The sequence below is a fragment of the Daphnia pulicaria genome, chromosome 2 (assembly GCF_021234035.1).
Source record: "Daphnia pulicaria isolate SC F1-1A chromosome 2, SC_F0-13Bv2, whole genome shotgun sequence".
NCBI lineage: Eukaryota > Metazoa > Arthropoda > Branchiopoda > Diplostraca > Daphniidae > Daphnia > Daphnia pulicaria.
In genome coordinates this window covers 3,645,453-3,665,776 of record NC_060914.1, presented here as the reverse complement: position 1 = coordinate 3,665,776, position 20,324 = coordinate 3,645,453, and positions in this window count along the sequence as shown.

The window sequence follows — 20,324 nt, the reverse complement described above, 5'->3', positions numbered from 1 at the left end:
TTGACACATAGACTGTTGATATAGTTATTCAATACGCATTTTTCTGCTTCTTCTTTCTTTTCGTGATGGAAATGGAAGTCTTCTTCCTCTCTGTACACGGTTAAAAAAGCATGTTGCTTTTTATTTTCTTCCAATGTTTTCAGTTGGTATGATGTCCTGACGTGTTTCGTCAAGAATCCATGCAGCAGTTGTGGGTAGTATTTCTTGTCGAATTTTCTTACAATTGATACCTAAAAATTAAAAAAAAAGAAAAAAATTCAAATTTACTCATAAATCAATAACACAAAAAAATGTGTTATTTCAATCAGTTACCACATCCCGTTTCATTTTGGCGGCGTTTGCAGCGAGAGCCGCTACAGGTTGCTCATTATGATTTATTGGCTTTCCTTTCCTTTCTTCTTTCATAATGCTTCTTTTCCAAAGTTCTTCTTTCTCTCAAAGTCTTGAGCATTTCGTGTTTCATGTTTTTTTTCTAATACAAGTTTTTGCAGTTGAGATTGAGGGAGAGGAGAATAGATTTCGGATTAGCCTTTCTATCTGGAAAATAAGCAAATTTCCATGACTTTATGGAACACTACAAGCTCATCCAAAAAAGGTCGATAACATAACAGAATTAGATTTAAGTGTCTCTTGTAAATATTATAGCAATAAGCGTCACATTTAAATCGCAGGAGGGTAATAATTTACCCATCAGTTTGCCAGAGTTCGTGCGAACTCTTCATTTTCGGGAAAGCGCCCGTCAAATATATCTAGCAAAATGCAACCCCAACTCCCATTTCTTTACAACGGCTAACGCGGGTAAGGAAGAAAGCTCTAGTATTTCTATTACAATAATTAATAACACATTAAGTTAGATTTTAAAAAATATACTGCAAGCGTGTACCTCCAGTGACATATTTTGACTCCCCTTGTTCCATCAGGAACTTGTAAAATAGCTGATCCACAAACTGATTTTCCATCAATAGCGATTCTTTAAGCACTTGGTGTCTCACGAGGTAGACTTTTAATCAAATATCCTCTGACATTATTGTTAGAAATGAATCAAGGGATAAAGGCTGGTTCAGTCAATAAATTAAAAAATACAACGATGAGGAACAGTGAACGAGTGCTTTTAAACGTGCGGCACTTGGACGATGCTGAATCGAGTTCAATTTAAAAGGAGTTCTTGCGAGGGTTATGAGAGCATATCTGCGAGCTCTTACATGAGCCCACTCACCGCTCAGTGATATGGAGAGAATAAGAGTGATGGTTTATCACTACGCATCGGGCAATCTTTTAAGCTGAGGCGAGAAATGGGATCATCCGGACGCTGCTGGGATGGAAGACTGCCATATTGAATTTCTGTAAGAATTCTAATGTATAATATAGTTAGTTTGAAGACCAAGATCTTCTAATGTTTTCGATCGCTGGTAATCCTTGTCACATCATTCTTGTATTACACATTTGACATGTGTAATATCCTTTTTCGGATTTTTCTTTGTAAAAATGTGAGCATTGTTCAAACTCGACTTGATGGTCACGTTTATACTCTCTGGAGTCATTGATTTGTATCCCTGATGCCATGCCATCCAGCGAGAAGTTATGAAATCTAAATCAGGAATGAAGGAACCAACATATAGAACGCAATTTGTTTTGTAGCAAAAGAAAAACATTACTTTGAATTGCAGTTTTGAGATATTTTCGGATCGGAAATTTCGTTTTAGAAACGCTGTTGGGGACAGATGGGCAACGTGTGCCCGACAAACTTGCGGCAGACGCATTTATGGCATCAACTGATGAATTGCCACCTCTTCCATATATATAAGCATCGCGTAAAGAATTGTATCAAACCATCAAATTCCCATCGAGAGGAACCTTTATTCACTTTCACACCACTATAACGGTAGATTCTTCTCTGAAGATCCGTTTTCACTTTCGTGTGCCGAAGTGACATGCAGATTGAGCTGTTCTTTTCTAATTGTGCGAAAACTGCAAATCAGACATGAAAAAATGAGTTCGTCGCTCAATCCCGGATGTTTGTTTCTCAGATGCGCCTACAATATAAAAATTGAACATCATCACTATACACCTGACCTAAAAATAAGATGAAATTAGCGTGATTTACTTTGTAGGTTGACGACTGAATTGAAGCGTAAGGACAATGTGGACACTATCAATACAATTACTTTAACAAAAGTTCTAAATTGTAATAAAGTGTAGCCTACCATTGTGTAGCCACCAAACAGAAAGCTCGTGTCTTAATTTGGAAACATCTTGTACACAATTAACAATAGGTAGAAGAACATTACGAATTATAAGAAAAAATTAGCTGTGTAATTTATCGGCATATTTCACCTTACTTACTTATGATTCACCTATACTTGCCCTGTGGAAGAAGGTTTTGTGGAATACATGGAATAAGACGGAGAATATCAAGACAGTGATTTCGATTATGTATTTTTTCAATCTTTCATTTCGTTTTTGGAAATCGACATTTAATATTTATTTTACTTTGTAGAACATAGTCCTTGAAGTACAACCCCACATTTACTTACCGTTTATTAATCGTATCCCTTTATTTGCGGTACCATTTGACCAAAACTGCATTGCATAACCATATTCGAATTTTAAAAATTGCTACGAATTCGAACGTGAAGAAATTAACTAGTCAACATAATCTATTGTCTCAGTATGCGCATATAAATAATAAATTTATCAAGATATTTCTCTGTCCAATCAATAAATGTCTTGTTATTTTAACAATGCAGAAGAATAAGAATTTTCTAGAAGAAAATCATCCGTGTCTTCGGCGGAAGGTAGTGTTCCATCCTATAATTCATTTAACAATATATCATTTTTGTTTGACGCGTTAGAAGATTAAAGAAAAGAAATTTCGGAAGAAATCTTTTTCGTTGTATTAGTCTGTTGCTGACTGAACTGTGAGGCAAATGAAATGTGATGTTGACCATCTATAAAAATATTATCGACCAGCGGGGATTCCAGGCACTCCAGGAACACCTTTTCCAGGTTCTCCAGTTTCTCCAGGAATACCGGGCGTCCCTTTAAATTTTGATTTGGAATCCCACAGTTGTACAAATTGAAAAAGAAAAGGAAAAAAAAGAATAATTACCTGGAAAACCAGGTGATCCTGGCGATCCTGGGCTTCCCGGAGTTCCACCCGTTTCCGGCGTGCCACCAGTTCCAGGTGTTCCTTCCGGAACTACAGCTCCATGAATTCCGGTTTCACCACCCTCGCCTGCGCTCGCCTGAAAGTCCGGGACTCATGTCACCTGTGGATTTTTTTTTTTAATTTAAGGATATTTTTTGTGAAAAATGTCCTACTGTTTCATGTTGCTACAGCTGATTTTGAGTTTCTAGGGTTCTTGATTAGACCAATACCCGACCAATACAAAAAGTTTGATTTGCATGTTATTCTCATATTCCTGCTGTGTTTTATTATACCAAAATTTAAGTGCTGCTGTGAGTGCTGTGAGATTGCTGAAGGGAATGCTCTAAATCTTTTGTGTCGAAATTACGACGAAGAAAATTTGATTGAAATTGTCCGATTCTTGATTGACAAGAATATAGAAGTTAATTGCAAGGGCCAAAACGGAGGGAATGCTTTAACTCTGCTGTGTCAATATTCCGGCAATGAAAATTTAGTTGAAATCGTCCGATTGCTGATTGAGAAGAATATCAACGCAAAATGCAGGACAAGCGGCGGTTTTCTCGGATGGTTTTCTCTAACGTTGTTGTGTCGACATTACGACAAAGAAAATGTAATCGACATTATTCCTTTGCTAATCCAGCAAAATATTGAAGTTAATTGCAAGACCGTAAAAGGATTGAACGCTCCTACTTTATTGTTTCGATATTATCGCAACGTAAAATTGGTGGAGATTGTCACACTGCTAATCCAGAAAAAGATCGACGTTAATTGCAAGGACAAAAAGGGATGGAATGCCCTAACGTTGTTATGCAAATATTACGACAAAACAAATTTGATCAATATTATTCAATTGTTACTAGAGAAAATATCAACGTGAACAACAAAGTAGACAAGGGAGGAAATGCTCTAACTTTGGTGTGTAATTGTTACAAGAAGGAAAACTTGATTGACATCGTACAATTGTTAGTTGAGAAAAATATCGATATCAATTGCAAGGACGACAAAGGATGCAATGCTTTTCATTTGGTGTGTTTCCATTCCCCTAAACCACTTTTGAACGATCTCGTCCGACTCCTAGTCCAGCACCAAATCGACAAAGAAGCAAAGCATTTCGTGGTAAGACTGCACGTGCCATAGTTTTATCGCGTAATTGGTATCGCATCCAACATCTGGTCGCAGAGGTTCTTCAAATGCTGTCTTCATAGGCTCATCATTTCCTTTGGTACATACAACCATGTAAGTTTTTAAATTTGAACTTAACACAAAATGCTGCTATGCGTCAAAATATTTATTTTATGTTTAATTCCTTTTAGAATGCATTTCCTTGGAGTGTTCGCCAACAGGATGATTGCTGCTTTTACTACATTGATTCAGAAATAATTTTCTTAGTTCGATATTCAAATATTGAATTCAAGCTTGGGAAAGATTTAACCAAGATTTTGAGCAATAATATGTGTTCAAAATTAAATGGCAAAATTTGATTTACTCAGACCCGAAACATGTTTGTATGATGGAAATAAAAAAATTTTAAATTTTCGTATTATCTAACAAAAAAACTATTAATTTTTTTTGTTTGATTTTTAGTAATAATAGTATTAGTTACTCGTCTTAGTTTCTGCCTACCTGTTAGTTTATCAGGCTTTTTTCTGGTCATGTCATGATTGATGTAGGAAAATATGCCATAGTCTTATCAATGATGCAAGCTGCTATCAGTTTTATTAAAATGTAGAATGGGAGAATCCCCCCTCCCCCAAAAAACTGAAAGATATAGGTAATTAGGTAAGGAGATATTTTTGAGTTTTTAACCTTGCTAATTTTTTAAAGTTAGCTGCCAGCTAAAATGTCCATTTATGTTGCTCAAGTGTGTGTCTTGAATTGTCAACGCCAATGATGAGGGAAAAAAAGGTGTAGAAACGAGCGTGATGATTGCATATCGTTATTACTTATTAGGTATTCCGAAATTCGAATATAAACGAACCTTGGTGAGGCGCTGCTGTTCTGATTTGTATTTGTTGAAATCGTCTGCTTGTTTTTAACTTGTTATAGTTGTGTAAGTTACAAGAGTGTTATTAATGGAAGTCGGTTATAATCACTTATTATTTACCGGCCAAGGCAACAGGTAAGGGTAGGAAAATAAAGTTTGTTTTTATTGTTGAAAACCAGATTAAGAAACAGTACCATGTGCTATTTATCTCCTCAATAGCATTTCCTCTTGTACTCAACGTGTCGAGATTTAAATCAGGAATCCTCTATCTTAAGCCTGTGTTGATCTCATCCTTCACATGATAACACTTCTTATTTCTCTTGTTAAAATCTCTTCTACTTTAGATGAACAAGACCTTGAAAAGCTGTTTAAGCAAATGTGTGTTAAAGTCTTAAGTGAATGGACGAGATCACCAACTCTCTCAGCTCTCTCCCTCCCTTTGGTAGGGAAGTGTAGTCGATGCTTCTTTCCGTACATGCAGCCGTCACACGGTTTTGCTTTGTTATCTTGTCCAGGGTCAAGATTGGTATCCTTGACGGCCTTTCACTTGATTGTTTTGGCTACATCTCTGCAATTGCATGTGCAAAGTGTTGATGGAGAAGGTGTACGGACGCTGTTGACGCTGCTGTAGCTGCAAAGTCTTCACGTTGTTTACAGCTTTCTGCCAGTACACTCAACTGAAAGAGAGAGTCGCCAACCCTCTCTCCTACCATGTACGGTGATGTCGTTTATACTGAAGGATGCCTGAGATGTAAATAGATAGGTTACTCAGCAGTATAAAAAATTATTCCACTCAATTAATACCTTCCTTCCTTTGAAATGAACTTCAAGGCCGGCTTCCGTGGTCGATCGAACGGAGAAGAGATTGAATGATAGATTTGGAACGAACAGTACGTCTTGAAATGTTTCTTTTGTTTCTTCTCCTTCAATGAAGGTTGTTACATTAATGTTCCCAATACCTCGTGCTTCCAGCTCTATTTCTCCGATTTCATTTACATTCCAAGCACCTGGGGTATTTCTTTTAACGTGGTAAAGAACGACCTCTTATCCTTCATGGGACTGAAGGCAGCAGAATCTGCAAACCAATTGTCCGGTTAATTGACAATAATACAGAGTTATGATGATACACACCAAAAGGAGGTACGGTTCTTGTTGAAACTCCCATTTCTTTGTTGTTTTATGTCTTTATTCCGTTTGGTGGAACAGTTATAGGCCTTGTGTCCTACTTGGTTACAGCTGAAACAGACGACGATAGAGTTGAATTCACCCTTGTTTCGGTTGTTGCTGAAATCAGTCCTGTTTCCAAATCCTCCACCTCTGCAACGAAATACTCTACTACCTCTCTTGAAAGCTGGGCATCCTCCAAATCTACCCCTTGATGACTGAAAGGCTACGTCAGATGCTCTGGGAGTTGGGTGAGTTTGTTCAGTAAAGAAGGCCACGTCTACAGCCGTCTGCTGGATCCATCTCGCCTTTATTCAAATTTTTAGTTAGGGCTTCCCCAGCTAGCAGAGTATATTTCCCAAATATTGCTAAAATATTATATTCCTACAATTAAGATGTTGGTAAAATAATTTTTTAAAATATTAATACTATATATTTTTGCACCAAAATTTGTTGGCTCACAATATTTTTCAAGTTATTTTACTTCTATTGGTAAAATAATAGTTTTACAACTTTTTAATGTTGGTGAATGTTATTTGCATTAGAATTAGCTGAAAACTGCATACATCGTATTTTGCAGAGGAAGTTATTTTTGGAAATGTATGAAAGAAAAAAATTTACAGTCCACAATTTGTTTATTTTTCGATTCATGTTTCACGGCGATGTTTGACATAGAAATCAATTATCTGATTCTGAACCTGAACTAAAGAACAAACTTATTCAATCAAAATTGTTCCTTTTGCTTTTTTCTGACATTGGCTGCTTCATTTCCAGATGATTCCACGTCTTCCTCCGACGATTCAAAGATATCATTTGCTGAATTTTTTGAGAGATTTTTCGGTTTAATCTGTCCTTCTAACTTTTTTCGTTGATTTTTCTCTTTCTTTTCTCTGTGCCCCCATTTTTATCTCCAGATTCAATAAAAAAAATTTTAAAGACATTTTGAATTGATTAGGATCGTATTTATCGTGATGTAGGGATAAAAAAGCAGCTAAATATGTAAAAGTGTTTATCATTATTGTTTCATTTTTATAACTTATAAGAATTTCGTCAATTATTACCGCTAATGCAAGCCAAGATAGTTGGGCAAGATTGAGAAAATTTGTTTTTCTTTATTCCTTTGTCACGAATAACAGATGTTCTTTTAAAAGTACATAGCTGGGATAGCGGTACGGATATCAGAGTAGCCATCATGTTTTTGGCAGTTTGATGTACTGAAATACCATGTACCATTTGTAGGAATGCCAACTAGAATTTAAAATTACATTAATAATATTACACATTGGTTTTCTTTCTGGGAAAATGTAGAAATAAATATAGTGCATGTACCAAATCGTTCTTTATAGAAGCCCCATCATTGCTAGCTATGCTCTCCTCAAATTTCACAAGTTCACTCCAATCGTCGAAAGGCATTGTGGGAAGCTTGACCAGTAGACGACTCATTTGAGCAGGAGTCCTGGACAAAAAATGTATTTAGATATAATTGCATAAAATAGAGTATTCTAAAAAAAATCAATACGTACAACACTTTATCTAATTCTGAAGTATTTTTCTGGCTATTACTTCGTCTTCTTTGGCTGAAGTTGATATCGCGGACTTTGGTTGCATTGGTCGCTCTAGATGCCGGCGTTGTCTCCGGGTATAAACTTTCAAAATCTTCTAAATGTTATGGTTCTTTATTTGTGTCGATATTGATACCAGAGTCGTTGCTCATATCATCATATCATCACATCACGTCAACGTGACCTGACAATTGCGCTGAAATAATCCTAATAACAATTACAAATTAACTGTTCTGCCAATATAGAATAACAACATAATATCTATTGTCATTTACCTTCGGGCGCAACCATATCTTTCTCTAATGATTCGGAATTTGAAACAGTGCTGACTGTGGCCGTTTGCATGACAGCTTTCAAAGATTTGCCTTTATCCACTCCACGTTTTCCGGATACTAATAAACGAAAGTACCTAATTATGATAGTACAACTTAATAATAATAACCAAACTTGTTCTTCATAAAAACGTTGGCTAATTAAATACAGAACACATCTAGATTTACCCAAGTGCTCAATAGTTATATACATTATCCAAGTCAAAATCCAAGCGACTAACTTGACCGCAGAGCAAACAATTCAATCGTGGAAGTCGCAAGTAAATGTCAATGTCCGGTCAAGTAACTTTTCTTCAACGAATCTCCTATAGCTTATTCATTAAATATAGAGCCGATCACGTAACAACAGCTACACTGGGGCGTAGTATAGTTCCGGGCACCCATGTCGCTATAAACCCACTTAAGATATTTTTGGTATCTTGTATCTTGTGTCAAATTCAGTTAAAATGAAGTATTTTTAACTATAGGGTATGAAAATAATGGTTACTTTTGGCAAAAAAGATAAGATACTTTAGATCCCATCTAGCGGTAGAAAAATAATTTACTTTGAGGGATGAAATTAGAAAATTTTAAGGCCAAGGCTGTTCAGACTTCATATTTCAGAAGACTGAAAGCTGACAGTTGACTCATCAGGACATTGCAGACTTTCAGCCATGCTTTCAGCGAATTAGTCGTGCTTTTTTCGTCTGAGACTCTGAGTCTCTGTACTACCTGATATTTTAATCTTCTGATAGCGTAATTTTACTTTATTTTTCATCACATTGCAACTGATCTGTGATCTAGTGTTTGCAAATTCATCCCTTTGTATTTTATTGACAAGGGATAACGCGTAAAATTATAGCCATAGGTGTATCAAGTTTTTACACGTACAAAGTGAGATGACTGCAGTGAGAGCAGTTTTTTTTTAAATTTAAAAAGAGAGTCCGAAACAATTGTTTTCAATTATAAAAGATGGACACATAAATATTAAGGTTTAACTTAAACCTTAATATGACTCGGTCTCTGAGTCGATTATCCGGCGGGATCTTCATGGGATCGGGACAGGCAGCTCGGTCGTCGCTGCTACGGTTGTTTGCTCAGCCGCTGGAGTTGGGGTCTGAGTCGAGGCCTGAGTGTGGATTGGGTTTTCCTTAAGCAGCTCTTCTTCAGCGCCGTCCGTATCAGTGAACAGCCCCTTCAATTCGTCTTATAAGTTTACAGGCTCGGTTATGGGAGTCTTCCTCTTGCCTGGCTCAGTATCTTTAGTCGATCTGAGGCTATTACGTCTCGCCGTCTGTTTTGCCGCCGCTTCAACTAACTCCTTTGAGGGAGGGTTGATGGCTGACTTTCGCCGGGACTTCGGGAGTTTCACCAGCGTTACACCGGGATTCCCCTTGTCAAACCTTTGAAGAATCAACTTCAACTCTTTGTCGGGCATGCTTTTGACGGTGGGCGCGTCTTTTGCCGCGGGCTTCGGCCGGGCTATCGCTTTGCTCTTCGATGGCTTGGGTGATATTGGACTCAGCAGTGCCGGAGTTTTCAGAGACTCGACGTTCACATCTTTCGAAGCTGCCGCCTTACTCTTACTAACCGCCGTACGCTTAGGAGCCGCTTTTGGAGTCCGAGCCTGGCTTGTCGAGGCCGTTGGCGTCGGTGTCTCTGTCTGGCTCGTCAAAGCCAATTGCATAGGCTGATCTACTGGGCTCGAGTGCTTTGCAAGCACTGCCAGTATCTCTGAGGTTACCGGATTACTCGACGTACCCGGTATCGCGAATTTCCCTTCAGCGATTGCCGTCTGCAGCTGGTGGAGGAAGTCTCCTGGCAGAAAAGGGTCTCCGATTGGCGTTACAAACGGACTCGTGTCCTGGGCTGCCGTGTTATCCTGAACAACTGGAGGTTCAATCCTACGACGCTTTGAGAGTTCGTACGCCTCGTGTTTGTCCTTAGCTCCTTTTTCTACCAGGCGTATCTTAACCTCTTCCACCGCGTCCCGCTTCCTCTTTTTTGCTGCGCGAACCTCTGCTCGTAGAGAGTTCAGCGCCTCCCTGTCCCGTCGGATAAGAGCTTCGTCCTCGTCGAACTTGGCCCTCTGTTCCAGGGTTAACAGCGCCAAGGCTTCTTTCTCAAGCCTTTCAGCCTTTAATATTTCCCACTTAGCTTTGGGCTTCGCTCTTAAGTAGGCCTTGGGTGGTGGAGAACCCGTGAGATCGAAGAACTCTAGTGGGAAGCAACGTTACAGTAAGCGCCAACCCTGACGTTTCCCGTCCGTGATGTTTCGCTTTTTATCGTCGTAAACTAACTCTTCCGCGAACGCTCGGGTGTTGGAGATCGATTCATTTAGATCCCGTGGCGGATCTTTGACGAATAGGTTCTTTGGAACGGCTTCGTTACAGTGGTTCGACACTGCAAAAATAAACAAGAAAGAGATTAGTTTTTCGTAACTAAAGGTCCGTATTTAACCAGTTCTTATGGACCGTGGCGCGGCTTTCTACTTTGGTTAAATAACCGGTTCGAAGGACCAAAATTAGTTTGAAAATCCAATTCCAATTCCTTTATCTTTTCATTTAGTACTTCGTAGAATTTTTTTTTCCGCTGGAATGCGTCGATCATGCTGGCTTTCCAAAGGATTATTTTCTCTATTAATCCCAAGTCCTTTAAAATATAGAATATAATAAATTTTTTGTCACATGTTATTTTTATATTCAAATTATTATTTATGTTGTAGAATAAAATACTTACAGCAAATGTATCATTTAAACTTCGCGTCATTTCATATTCATGAAATCGAATAGTGCCAGACAGTTCAAAAATTTTCCCCGAACATCCAAATGGTGTATAGAAATTAACAGCATTAATTTGCTTCAGAATATCAGTTATCACGTCAGTCTTTTCTTCGTGCTTTGCCCACAACTCGTTTGCTGTTAAGGGCTATGATTTTTTGTCATTTCGTTTGTCCCATTTTTTGGGTTGTACAAAATCATCATCATCAGAACTTTGAAAATTTGCACCGTCTACATTAAATGATTAATTAAGAAATTAATTGAATAAAAATCTTTCTCGGTTCTTATGCTTATGAGACATTTTTCTTTGAAGACACACAAGAACAAGGTCAAGCCCGACACTATTCAATTCAGCGGCCACAGAGTTTGTCCTGTAAAATGGTCGCGTGTCGGGCACACTTTATAACTGTTACACTGTAATAACAGTCAACCATCAGAACATTAATAAAACAAACCATTTTGAAAACACTTTGATGAAGAATTCCACGAACAAAACTCCTGTATTGCACTTATAGTCTGCTAATGCTTTTGACATGGTTTTTTTCCCTCCAAAAAATGAAAGAAAATGCCAGGTTGCGACAATTCGGACCAGATAAAAACTAGAACTTTTTTAAAAACTAATTGTCATAGAATAATTGTATTTATTATTTGTAGTTATAGACGAACAATGTATATTTAAATAACTCCTTACCAATCTGATTACCATAATCATTCTGGAAACCAAGTTAAATACGATGCAGACAAATTATTGGAAAGGTGTAATAAGTTCACGCTACGAGTGCATATTGTAGGCGTTCCTGATCCCGCCAAGAGCGTGCGTCAATTTTTTCCGGTTTTGTTCTGTTTCATCAGCTTGTGCAGTTTATCGCGTATTTTTTCGTGAAGTTTTTCGACAACTCCTGGTTGAACCGTTTTGAAAGTTACGATCGTTCAAAAGAACTATTACAGACGTCCAACGTGGTGAAATTCAAGTGATAACCGTAAATTTCTGAAATGGAAGGGTTAGTGAGTAACATTCGCAATGATGTGAAGATTGAGATTTCCAAGAAGACAAAAATTACATTCACCCAAATGGTAGATGCTTCATTTCAGAAAACTGATTGTGAAAATGTTTCAGAATTGCTGATGTCGTTCGACAAACACAGTAAATGATTTTATTGTTGTACTTCACGATTACATTATTCTCGAGTTCACATTTGGGCACGAGCTACTTTTTGATTCCATTTGGGTAGTTTGGTTCACTAGTTAAAGCGATATGATTTAAGTCGACTTGTGGGGGGAGAGAAAGAAAGAATTACGAAGCAAAAGAAATCAAAGATTGAACGTGAACTGCCACAACCAATTTAAAAAAACCTTTTTTTTCTTTTTTCTTTTTATTTATTTGCCTTTTTGTTTCCTACATTTCAAAAAAGTTATGCCTTCACTCCTTCCGTATTGGTGGATACTAAAAATATCCGAAAAACCCGTCATATTTTTATTTTTACTTTTCGTCGCGGATATATTTTCTTTCCTATTTTTCTCCTTGATTATTTTGATAGCCATTTTTGTTTTGGGGTCGGATAAAAAGGGAGACACACAAAATGAAGGGAATTAAAGTTTTATTTGAAATTTGAAAATGATTTATGTAATACCGGGTTTTTGTCTTCCCATTTACACATCTTTTCTGCTGGTCGTTTTCGTCGGGAAGAAATGATAAGGAAAAGACTGTGAAACCGATTGAGTCTTTCTCAGTTCCTTGTTTGGACGCTTGACGTACGTGTTAAGAATTATTGGAATTGAACGTTTCCCTAATGGTGGGGGCTCATTTTTTGTTTGTTTGTTTTTTTCTTTTTTGAAATATTTTTGTGTTTGTGGAGTCCTTGATGGCCGATGCAGGAGAGCAAAGAGACCGAGCGAGTCAAATAGAAGAGAAAAGGAATGATATTTTACCAGCGATCGGTGCCAAGGTTGCGTGTGACTTGTGCCTTTTGACTTTGGAGGTCGTCGTCACGCTGCGATTCGCCCCTCCTGTCGTAGTAGCCGCCGACAGCAGTACATCGAAAAAGGGCAAAAGATGAGGGAAGAAATTGATTTTTCACATCTTTGTCTTTCCGATCCTCATTTCGTATAACGACCGCCATTCCGTAAGATTTATTCTTCCAACAAACCGACGACTGATCTGAATCCATTGAACGCTCCCGATTTCTTCTTTCGGGAAACCTTTGTGATGAGCTTTCAATGATTTCCAGAGAGAGTCAAGGCGATGGTTAATGATGATGATGATGTCATCCGTCGTGAGAGAGCTGCTGGCGTGCAAAGGCATTTGTTTGCTTCGAGGAACTCGACTCGCTTTTGTGTTTCGTGCAGAATTTTTCTGTTTCAGTTTTTTGTTTTGTTTTTTCTTTTCTCGTGATGATAATGATCGACTGACAATGAAATAAGTCTCCCTTCTTTCTGGTCTATCGCCGTCATCATTCATGGGCGTTGGTCGCCACACCAAAAGGCTCCTTAAATATAAATTACAAACTCGCACACACACACACATAGGAAAAGTCCTGTCTCCTATATATAAAGAGAATCTGTTTGGCTCTCCCCTGCTTTCTTCATTGTAGTCAATCATCTTCCGTCATCCCCTCCTCGTGAATGACGTCACTTTTTCCTTCGTCTCCTCCCTCCCCTGTTGCATCGAAACTATACAACAGAGTCATAGAAACACACCGCTGACAATAGAGAATAAAGTCGAGGCAGCCGATCGAATATATCGGATCAGCTGCTAACTCCATTGTTCTCTTTTCTTATTCAAAAAAATTTACGGACTAAAAAGTTGGCGGTTGATTTGATTTTTAAATTTTAAAAAAGGAGGAAACAAAACCAAATTCATTAGCGGCGAGAGATTCAATTGCGAGTTTTCTTTATGTTACAATTTCGTGCATTTATTATTTCGCTTTCTCCTTTTCTTTTATGACGGTGTGACGGACCGAGGCTAATACCTCTAGACTCACACCGACGCATCGTAATTGAACGTCGGGAACTGCCGCATCACGCGCGCCCGTGCACTTTGATGGCGATCCGGTTTCCATGAGCTTCTATTCTCTCCCATTTTCTTTTCTTTAATTCGCCCGAATGAAAAGAGAGAAAAAAAATTAGGAACCGCCCAAAATTACAGAGTGTGTGAAGTATTGCCATTTTGGTTTACTCTATCCACCAGGGTTAAATGCAACTAGTACAAACACGAGCAATCATTTGCGCCTATAGTACATATATTGTTTATCGTAATTATAAACTGCAGTCAATCAAGGAAGATTTATTACAAATCCGCCACTTCCGTTTGGGTGACGGATGAAAAAGTTTACTACCCCTCTTCTTCTACTTATGTATATCTACCACCTGCGACCACCTGTACCTGAGTCACACAAACAGCCCCCAACCAAATCTAAAAAAAATTTGTGTTTATATTAAAGTGACAGGTAAAAATGTGACGATCTCAGTGGCGCCTTTGAAGAGTAGTGGATTCGTTAATGCTAAATGAGGAGTTTTGCCACATGTCCAAATTCTACAAGAACCATCCGGTGCGAATTGTCAACACCTAGGACATCTAGGTGGAGCCAGGAACCTTGGCTTAAAGAGCTTCATTTGCCACAATTGTACACGCAAAAAAGATAACGGAACACCGCCAATCAAATCACTGTCAACTGTCTGGACACTCCAAAAACTGAAAAAAATTAGATCTACTAGGCCAATATTTTTCGTGGTTCTAGTCTCCCGTTGTTCCTGTAACGACACATTCCCAATTCTATGTTTACAAAACTAAAAGAAACAATCATCAAAAATGAAAGGTATAGAAATTTGAATTTAATAACCTAACTTCACTGTCTTACTGTAACAAAATTTTCATTTTTAGGAAAATTATTGACTATCTGAAGGTGAAAACTAGTTTGGAATACGAAATCCATGTAGTACAAGAAGTTGGGATATCCGGATCCATATTGGCAAGAATTTCAGATTGCCACGTGCATTTGCACAACGGTGAAATTCATAGCCATGTAACTGGATCGAACATAGCAAACATCTTTTTTTTTTAAAGCGCATACAAATATTCGTTGTTTGGATATATGTCCAACTCACCTGGAGATTTGAATGGCGAAATTTCAAATCATGTGAGTACCACATTTTAATTTAATCGATCCTAATCGTCTTTTTCTTCTTCTCCTCGTTAAGGATTTCCACGTTTGTCCCTTTTATTTTTCTTCTTCTTCTTTTTTGGAACGTTTCTAGTTTTTATTTTTTTTTGTTCAAGAGGAGGGGAGATGGAATGGAGAGCATAAAACCGGCTTAATCAGTCCGTCTCGTGATTTCCCTCGACTTCATTAAATTTCTGGTCTAAAATGAGCAAAGTTGATTGGCCGTTCCCCCCTTCCTCCAGCTCCTCTTTTCCATATATAGCTCAAGCATCAGGATGGGAGGAGGGGGGCAGCTTGTTATCGTCATCACGTCGCACACAAAGTCCCTCCTTCTTCTCATTCAGAGAAACTGCAAACCAGCAGGATCGATCCTGATTTTTCTTCTCTTTCTTTTCCTTAGATGGCTGCCAGGGGAAATGTTAAGGGTCTTTTCTCTTCTTCTTCTTCTTCTTCTTCTTCTTCTTCTTCTTCTTCTTCTTCTTCTTCTTCTTCTTCTTCTTCTTCTTCATTCTCCTCTGGTGAAATTCGATTTGCGATTGGCTCCCAATGATTTCTCTACCTTGTTGGAAATGTCCAGTTAGTCCAGTCGGGTTGCCATGTAAACTAGTTGCCAGCACAGACTTCTCTCTCGTGTCTGTCAGATTGGCTACGCGTGAAATTGGACGTTGTTGTTGTTGTTGGAGCAGGAGCAGGAGCCTAGGCTGCCGCCACCACCACCGTTGCAATCGATATCCATCCATCCATCCATTTACCCTTCCTCTTCTAGTCTACAGAGTGAGAGAACGTGTTCTTCTCCCCTTTTTTTTCTTTCACGGGGGAATGGCCGGGAGAGAGAGAAAAGTTGGGAAGGATCAACAACTCGAGGTTAGTCCATCCATCCATCCAGCGGCTCCCTGTGTGTTTGTGTGTTTGTGGGCGGATTTTCTTTTTCGATTTTTTTTTTCTTCTTCTTCTTTCCGGGCGAGGGTTGTCGCGTGCATTAACCAAATCTAAAAAAAAAACAACAGGGTGTCCTAAACCTGTTGGACTCACGGCCACCATTTTTTTAAGAGGGGAGGGAAATTTTAAAAAAAAGTTTCCAAAAAATTTGATTCGAAAAGTTCAAATTTTGGGGGGTTAGGTTTTTTCTTTGTTTTGCGGTGACTTTTGGTTATCTCATCCGTAACGTATCGGAATCAAGTCTCATCCGCCGGATGACTTCACCTTCTCCACTACTACTACTACTACTACTACTACCCCTTCCTCCCCCTTCCAATTCTCTATCCACTTTGGGACACTGAAACCGAAAACCTTTTCGACTTGTGTTTTTTTTCTTTTTTAATTTTTATTTCCTACGGTGGTTGGGGGGAGGGGAGTTGAGTGTGTAATTCAATATTGACGGTGTGTGTGTGTGTGTGTGGGGCGTAGGTGTAGCGCGGCCGAAATGGAGGTTGGAGGAACAAATAAGAGCCCAGCCCAAAGCCCAGTCCAGTCCCTCCAAACAACACCTTTTCCCATCTCTCTTTTCTCTCTTTTCTAAACAAACAAGACACACGGAATAACTGTTCATATCTCTTCTCTCCTCTTCTTTTAGAAAAGAAAAGAAAAAAGTTCACCTGCTGTTTGATGGCGTCGGGTCGTTTAAACTGATGCCATCATTTAGACATGACGACCGTATTCATTCTTAAAACTTCTATTCTGTTATTTTTTCATTTTCATTTTTTTGGTTACAAACAAATTCTCTGAATACGTCAATCAAATTACCAGGCGCAGGTATATCAACTTGAATGAAATTTTCAAAAAGTTTGAAAAAGTTTGAAATTCGTTTGTTGGCTCTTGGGTGGTCAGTCGGTCGTTTCCTCTGCGCGAAAAAAATGTGACGTCACTCTCGGGCGGATGTTTGCGGTCCGTCCGTTTCCCCTCCCCCCCCCCCTCCCTCTTCCTTATTTTTCTTTTCTTTCCTACGGGATTTTGACGTGACATAAGAAACAAGGGGAAGAGAGGAATAGAGAGAGAAAGTGTCCGAATAAAATGCGTTGCATTAAAAAAGATATTGCCTTTTCGCATGACTTTGTATGTAAATTGAAAAAAGGGGGAAAGAAACAAACAAGAAAATGTGCGCCGGTTCTAATTTTCTTCTTTTGAGTTTTTTTTAGTTTTGTGAGTTTTATTCCCGTCCCGTTGTTTTCAGAGGCAAACGTGTCGCTGCATTTCAAATTTCAAAGGGGAAGGAAGAGGACGAAACGACTTATTTTTTTAAGAAAAAGAAGAAGAATAGAAATGATGCAACAGTCGAAGGATGTTTTCTAGTAGTCGAGTCGATGGATCGATTGATAAGAGTCGAAAAAGTCAATAATCCAATGGGCCGCGCCACTATGTCTTGTTCCACGTCTATTCTATTTTCTCTTTTTGATTCTCTCTCTCTGTCTTGTGTGTAGTTAGATTGCGAACAAATAACAGTATTAGCCTTTACTCGTGTCTCTTCTCTCTCTCCTTCTTCCAAAAAATCCAAAATAAATGCATTATTTTATTTATTTATTATATCCCTTCTTCATATATATTCATATATGTTAACTATTCTATGTCACTTTGTTTTAATTTAGATTCACAATTTGAAACAACTACGCGAGGGAGGAATTGAACCGAGCCGTGTTATTTTCATGGCATCCGGTGTTGAAATAGTTTACAACACCAAATATGGAACAGGAGTCTCCCAAAATTTTACTTTGTGTACTGGTGAGGAATTGATCGAAATAGGGAAACAGTATAAATCGAAGAATTCCCCACCATTTCCGAAGTATACCGAACCAAAGGTTAACGGATACGTCTACGGAATGTGTGAAGGTAAGTTATTTCACAATTTAAAAAAAATCTGACATAATTCAAATTTACCACTAGAAGCGACTGCACGCCTGGTCCGTCGTTTTGATTATCGTAAGAGTCAAGTCAACATGGCCCCTGGCCCTGCCCCTGGTGAGGAGATGGAAGAAGATGATGATGAAGTAGAGGAGATGGAAGAAGATGATGATGAGGGAGAGGAGATGGTAGAAGATTATGATGAGGGAGAGGAGATGGAAGAAGATTACGATGAGGGAGAGGATATCTAATTAAGATGGAGTAATGGGGATCACGGATGCGAAAAAGTGGCACTAAACAAACTTTTTCTTCGCTTCGAGACATGTGGTGCTCTCCTTTCCCTGATCAGCCGGTCTAAGTTCTCTGCTTCTGAAAAGAGATTTTTTTTCTCGTGTTCAATTTTTTTCTAGTTCATGTTTATACGCATTAGTCGTTTACAAAGAAGTGTGGAATGGTCCAAAATGATATTTGAAACCAATCTCGTCTCACAGTGTTATCTCAGTTTTATGTCATTCCGTTCCATAAAATGTTTTAAGTTAAATATGTGCAATGTCAAATATTTATGCAAAGTGAAAAAAATCCGTCCACAGGATCAGGAACAACAGCCGGTTCCAATAGGCTCAGTTCAACTTCATCTGGACCTTCATATTTTGGCTGAACGCCGAAACCGAAAGCCGAACTGATCGCGATTAGAACAAGGACAAATTGTAAGTTCCAAAATGTCTTCATTTTCCTTTATTAAGCGAACATTAACATTAGGCTAGACGATAATACGATATGTGTCGCAGTTTATTACTACCTACCTGATGTTGAGTGGGTACTTCAACGTCTCCCAGCCGACTGATCATATGAATTCGTAAGAACATTGAAGTAAAAAAAGATTGCCTTTGTATTTATATCTTGAAGATTATTAAGATTTATTTCGATCAAACAAAAGCTTTACGTTAGCTTTAATTGTTCTATCCCGCTCAAAGGCTTATTCAAAATCCTACCTGCCCGGATGTATTAGGTCCAATTTATGTCAGACTATTTTATTTTGCTGCGCATGAATGACTTCATCATGCAACAAGGATTAAGATAACCTATCGTGTGTAATAATCTCGCGCTTAAACTTGTGACGTTTGTAACGTGCTGCACGACATTTCAACCATTTTCGGGTCCCGATGTATGCATCCTAACATGGAGATAGCTGCCTAACGTAAATTTTACACCTTATCATTGATTTGGCATGGATTATCTGAAATAGTTTTTAATGTAATAAAACGCTACGGCACTATAAAAGTGAAACCTCTTTAACAATAATATTCAGCCGTCGAGTAACGGTGTCCTCTTATCTCTGGCAACTAAGATAAGAGTACAACTAGCTTTGGTTTCGCGATCGAGGCGAGCTTAACACAGATATTTTTAATATGAGCTAAAAATGAAGAAGTTTAGTTGAACTATAGAAACTTACGCATTTCTAAAAAGGCGTGATCGCAACCGAGTGTTCCAACAACATGGAACTTGTAAGTGAGACGTCCGTTGGGTGTAGCCAAATCAATCGCCAACGCTTGAAATATACAATGCTTCCAACAGGCGCTTCTTTTATTGACGAACACAAGAATGCATTAAACTGACTAGGAATTGTAATTCAATTTCATCTTACCTCAGCTATAAATGCTTTTTCGTCAAACGAAGGCTTCACAAAAGTTGGTACACCGGCATCGGGCGTAATATCGCCTACGTAAACGTTAATGTCAATATCTGAAAACAAAGGAGAATCGCCCTGACGATTTCAAAAACATTAGACGATCCCATAATTAAGGCAATTGGAACCGAGATCTATACCTTATCTTGAGCTCTAATGGTCAACACATAAGGTTCAAAACGCCATTTTTCTGTCAGGGGTCCCTTAACAATGATACTTCCAGTGATGGGCATAACAGTCAGCAAACCTTCTATAACGCCATGACATTAGTTATTCGTTACTTTAAACCAGCTAAACTGTATTCAACAATTCCCCCTTCCTGTTCATCGGGATCTAAGGCTTCTACTTGGGAGACGCTCCAGTCGAGCGGAGCTTTCTCCGGGACGACGGCAGTGTAGGAAGGTTGGGTAAAAGCAGGAGCATTGTCGTTCACATCAATCAGTCCTACCATTACCTGCAATAGGCAAAATAACGTATTAGAGTTTAGTACGAGCCAAAGAGTAATATGAAAGGTTACCAAAGCAGAGGAGCGCGTTGGCTCTTCACTGCCTTGCGGTTAATCCACAGCAATGACAGTAAAGGTGTAACTGGGTTGTTTTTCTCGATCAAGCGAAACGTTCGGAGTCACATGCACTGTTCCATTTGTTGGATCTGATTATCAAAATGTCAATTAAATTTATAAAATGTTTCAAT